We start from the raw sequence: 6000 nt of genomic DNA on the forward strand, positions 1-6000 counted from the left end.
TATAAATATGCTGGCTAGAGATAATGAGGTTCAGGAGCGGCCCTAGATGAGCTGCCGGCAACTGGTGCTCTAGGTGAAATGCACGATTGGTGCACACACCTCCAAAGCCCTCAACGGCTGTTTATCTTGGTACCTAGGAGACCACCTAGTTCGCCTGTATTGATGGGCCACCACTGACAAGGTTAATTCAGTCAGGTAGGGTGAGGCCCACTTCTAGCAGCTGATGCACTTCTACATCTGTTAGTCTATAAGGTGCCACAGGACTCCTTGTCACTTTTGCAGATCTAGACTAACAGGGCTACCCCTATGATACTCTCATAATTCAGTACGTTGTAACTAGTGTAGCAAAAGTTTCTGAAGGAAGAGCCACTTCACAAATTTTGGAAGTGGTTGTGGGCATCCTGGAAGGGGCAGGGCCTCAGGAAGAGGGGGTGGAGTCTATAATTTCAAAGCAAGGTAGAAATAGAAAGGCCCAATAACCTGAACCATGCAAAACACTCATAAAAATTCTGTTTCAGGGGTTCTCAAATTGGAGATTGTGATCCCCTCAGGAGAAGGCATGCAAGCAAGTGGTCAATAAGCATAAGCTTATCAGAGTAGTAGTGACTCTACTAGTCACTCCCCCCCTCCCTATCTGCCTCTATCAGAGAGAGCCAGCAAGAGTGGGGGAGCAGGAGCTGGTGCTGGGGAGAGCCTTTTTAAAAGCTAGTTTCTCCTAGCACCATATGTGGGAGAGGAGGAAGAGGTACAACAGGTGTAGCTAATACTGATCTGCTATTTGTACTGTAGTAGTTGCATCGGGTGCGCAACAGCATAAAAGCATAGACTGATTTTATTAACTGCTTGTGAATGATTTTATGACTGTACTTGCCTGGGCACATATGCGTACATATGTATATATTAGGGCTGTTCGTTATTTTCACTTAATTCATGTGATTAACCCCCCAAAGTTAATTGTGATTAATCACAATTTTAATCACACAGTTAAACAAAAGCATATCAATTGAAATGTATTAAATACTTTTGGATGTTTTCCTACATTTTAAAATACATTGATTTCAATAATAACATAGAATACAAAGTTTACAGTGTGCACTTTATATTATTTTATTGCAAATATTTGCACTGTAAAATAATAAAAGAAACAGTATGTTTAAGTTATCCAGAAAGAACTATAGTACAATCTCTTTGTTGTGAAATTGCAACTTGTAGATTTTTTTTTACAGAACTGTGTTTAAAAACAAAACAATATAAAATTTTAGAGCCTACAAGTTCACTCGATCTTACTTCTTGTTCAGCCAGTTGCTAAGATAATTTTGTTGACATTTATGAGAGATAATGCTGCCCTCTTCGTATTTATGTCACCCCTTCATGCTTCAGCCACCATTCCAAAGGACATGTTTCCATGCTGAGTGATGATGCTTATTAAAAAATAATGACTTGATTAAATTTGTGACTGAACTTCTTGGTGGAAAATTGTCATGTCTCCTGCTTTGTTTTACCTGCCTTCTGACATATAATTCATGTTATGGCGGTCTCAGATGATGACTCAGCACATGTTGTTCATTTTAAGAACACTTTCACTACAAATTTGACTAAACACAAAGAAGGCACCAACCTGAGATTTCTAAAGATAGCTACAGTACTCAACCCAAGGTTTAAGAATCTGAAGTGCCTTCCAAAATTTGAGAGGGATGAGGTGTGGAGTATGCTTTCATAAGTCTTAAAAGAGCAACACTTGGGATGTGGAAAGTACATAACCCAAAAACACCCAAAAAGAAAATCAGCCTTTTATTAGTGGCATGGGACTCATGCGCAAGTCTACATTGCTTTGGATCATTATCAGGCAGAACCTATCATCAACAGGGGTGCATGTCCTCTGGGTTGATGGTTGAAGCATGAAGGAAAATATGAATCTGTAGCACACCTAGCATGTAAATATTCTGTCAGTTTTAGGTGACATTGTAAACGAGGAGCGGGCAACATTATCTCCTGCAAATGTAAACAAACTTATTTGTCTGAGAGATTGGCTTAACAAGAAGTAGGACTGAGTGGACTTGTAGGCTCTAAAGTTTTACATTGTTTTGTTTTTTAATGCAGTTATTCTTTTGTACATAATACTACATTTGTTAATTCAAATTTTATAATAAAGAGATTGCACTCCGACTATAGTATTTGTATTAGGTGAACTGAAAAATACTATTTCTTTTGGTTTTTACAGTGCAAATATTTGTAGTAAAATAAGCTTAAAGTGAGCATTGTGTACTTTGTATTCTGTGTTATAAATGAATAAATATATTCGAAAAAATAGAAAACATCCAAAATATGTAAATAATTTTTATTCTATTATTGTTTAACAGCACAATTAATCATGATTAATTTTTTACATCACACAATAATGGCATGTAATTGTTTTTTGAATTTGCTGGAAATGTTGTTTAGTTAAATTTTTTATTCCTTTTGGCTATGTCTACATAGCAGCATTATTTCAGAATAACTAACGTTATTCCAAAATAACATAGTCCTGCGTTTACACAGCAAGCAGTTATTTCAACATAATGTTGAAATAATGTTGAGCTGGAGGACTTCTTACTCTGACTCCTGTAACCCTCATTGTACAAGGAGTAAGGGAATTCGGAGGAACAGTGCTCTAACTTGGACTTCCTGCTGTTTAGACAGCGCCAAAGGGGAAATAAACTATTTCACCTTAAGATACGCAATTGATGTAGCTCAAGTTGTGTTGCTTATTTCGGCTTTAACCCTGATATGTAGATGTGCCCCCAGAGTGCTTAAATTGCTACATTCTAGAGACTTTTCAGGGTTTGTCTGGTGACTTCTTGGTATGTAAAGTTGACAACATAAGTGTTAAAAAGCTTCAGTGGATAGCTGAGTTAGTCTGTACAGGATAAACTTAAAAAAATGGTCTGGTAGCACTTTATAGACTAACAAAACATGTAGATGATATCATGAGCTTTCGTGGGCACAGTCCACTTCTTCAGCTGACAGGAGTTTTGAGTTTAGGATATGCAGACCCAAAATAAATAGGGGAAAAGGGGGGGGATGAAAAAAAAGAAAGGGGGAGGCGAGAAACAAGGAGCAGAGGTATGAAAAAGTCAAAGGGAAAAACAGAAGGCAAAATAGGCAATTGGTAAGTACCTGAAGATTGGATAGTTAAAACAAAGCAGATAAGGATCAAAGTCAATACATAGGGGGGATGCTAACACAAAAATCTACATAAAAAGCTGTTTGCACTTTCATTGCATGTTAGGTTGGTAATGGCCCAGCCATCTCTCATCCTGATTGAGCCAATTAGCATGAGAATTGAACTTGCAGATAGACTGTAATTCCAACACTTCTCTGTGTATTTGACTGGTAGAATTTGTTTGCGACAAGAAGGCCACCTGGAGATCTTTTAAAGAGTGATTAGGTAGATCGAAGTGCTGTCCAACCGGTTTCTGTATGTATCCCACGCATTCCACATGGTGTACTAGATGCACCACATTTCTCTACTTTGCTTTTGGTAGCTGCCCTGACAAGCTTTAGAGGTTGTTTAATTATTTTACTTTGCTTTAGATGTTTAGTAGCATCATCAGTATTTGCTGGAGAAACACAGTCTCCTGATCGCAGGTTTTGACAGGTGAGTATCAGCAAACCTGATTTTCAGCTACATTTTTAAAAAATTGTTTTAATTAAAATTTAAAAAATTACACAACATATAGGTGTTTTAGAAAGGTCTTTCTGTGCACACATGCTAGAATGAGGCAAGAGCAACAGGAACTTTGTCTCTCCCATCTAAGTATACTTGCATAAGGTACAGCCTTAATGCTGCTGCCAGCACTTCAAAATTGGGCACATCTATACTGCCACACACACAGTTCAGAGTGTGAATAGCAATGTGCACCAAAGTGCAACCAAAGTAACTTTCCCCATTTGAATAATGTGGGTGTGAACTGAAATCTCCCTATATGATTCTGCTGACACAGATTTGATTGCAGGTGTGAAGCCATAGTTAATTTCTTTTTCGTTTCCTATCGAAGTAATGGAAAGAAAAAATATGATTAAAATAGGAAGAAAATCCACAAAAACTGACGGGTGTCATGAATAAGTATACCACATTAAAGTACTTTTTACTAATGTTTTAAAATTGATTTCATGTTGACATTAGATTAGCCTTTAGTGTTGTTTGTGTGATGCTATTTATTCATGCTTGGAATAAATGTATGGCTATTGTTATATTATTTTTAGTTAATTTATTTAAGCCTGCTACCTTTGATATTCTTACATTACCTTTTGATCTTCGAATAGGAGGCAGCACATAAATATTCTTATTTGTAATTATATTATTATTATTATTAATAATAATAATAATAGTAGTAATAATAATAATAATAATAAATACTAATATTATGCCAGACCATTCCCTTAGTGGGCAGGTGGGAATAGTGGACTCTACATAATCGAAAACTAGTAGGAATATATGGGTCTGGTGGTGCCCACTAAAAAATTGTAGGCAGAGGAAGCATATGATTAAAGTTTACTGCCCTGATTCTGTTTCATTCCAGAACTTGGGAAGAGTATCCCTGCAAGCCCTTACATACATGAGCTATGAGTGGGGTCTAAAGAAGCATGTTTGCATAATTTTGCCTGGGAAAATAGCCTACACCAGGGGTTCCCAAACTTTTTGACACAGGGACCAGTAAATCCATTCACGAGCTTTTGGAGGACCAGTAACATTCATTTGCATATTTGCATATTCATTAAGCAAATGATGAATATTCAAATACATTGTTTCTGGTCCTCCCAAAGCCCCCAGTGCCAGCTTTAGCAAAGCTTTTGATACGGTCACCCACAATATTCTTGCCATCAAGTTAACGGAATATGGATTGGATAAATGGACTGTAAGATGGATAGAAAGCTGGCTAGATGAGGGTTTCCCAAACTTTGTACTTTAGTTGGAACACTTTTTTTTCAGTACTGTTTTTTGCATCCCAAAAATATAAACTCATATAAAAAAAAGAATAAAAAATTATTAAATTTTCAGTGTTTCACCCGGCTGCATCCTCTGCCCAGCCTGGGCCAGGGCTTGGGAGACTCGGCACAACATGGGCACTCCAGGAGGCGGGAGCAGGAGCAAATTGGGGGTAGGGTATCTGGCTAGGAGGGAGAGTGCAAGGAGGGGTAAGGTTGCCAGGTGTCCGGTTTGGTACCGGACAGTCTGGTATTTGAGGGTTCTGTCAGGGAAACAAATTGAGAAAATACCAGACATATAAAATGTCCGGTATTTTCTAATTAGGTAAGTTTTATTATTATTAGGTGTATCAATCCATAGCTGCAAACTGCCTGGCTGGTAGATGTGCTCACCCTGCATGAGTATGTCTACCAGCTAGGCTGTTTGCAACTACTCAAGGGAGGGTATGGGGCAGGGCAAAATGGAATCTCCGGGGCTGGAATCACTTGTGTGTCCGGGTCTGCATGTGCCTGGGTCAGTCCCGCTTCCCGCCAGCTGATTTTCTTCACTCCCCCCTCCTCCCGCATCTCTTCCTGATCTCCCCCGTCCAGCCCTGCTTCCGGCGGCTGGTTCAACCGATCTCCCCCGGCCAACGCCACTCCCCCCGATGAAACCCCTGACCAGCCCCGCTGCCCCCAATCCCCTCCCAGCCGGCTGGTTCTCCCCCCCTTCTCCTCCTGATCTCCCCTGGCCAGCCCCACTGCCCCCATCCTTCCCTGCTTCCGGTGGCTGGTTCTCCCATACTCCTCCTCCCGATCTCCCCCGGCCACCCCGCCTCCCTGGCCAGCCCTGCTTTTGTCGGCTGGCTGCCTACCCCGATTTCCGCTGGACAGCCCTACTGCCCCCTACCCCATTTTCCAGCGGCCGGTTTCCCTCCACCACACCTCCTCCCAGCCCACCCCGCTCCCTTCCCGGCAGCCACGCTGAGGCCTGATATTTTTTTTCCCACAGACCAGTATCGGGCCACGACCCATAGTTTGGGAAATGCTGGC

This window comes from Pelodiscus sinensis, chromosome 3 (assembly GCF_049634645.1).
Source record: "Pelodiscus sinensis isolate JC-2024 chromosome 3, ASM4963464v1, whole genome shotgun sequence".
NCBI lineage: Eukaryota > Metazoa > Chordata > Testudines > Trionychidae > Pelodiscus > Pelodiscus sinensis.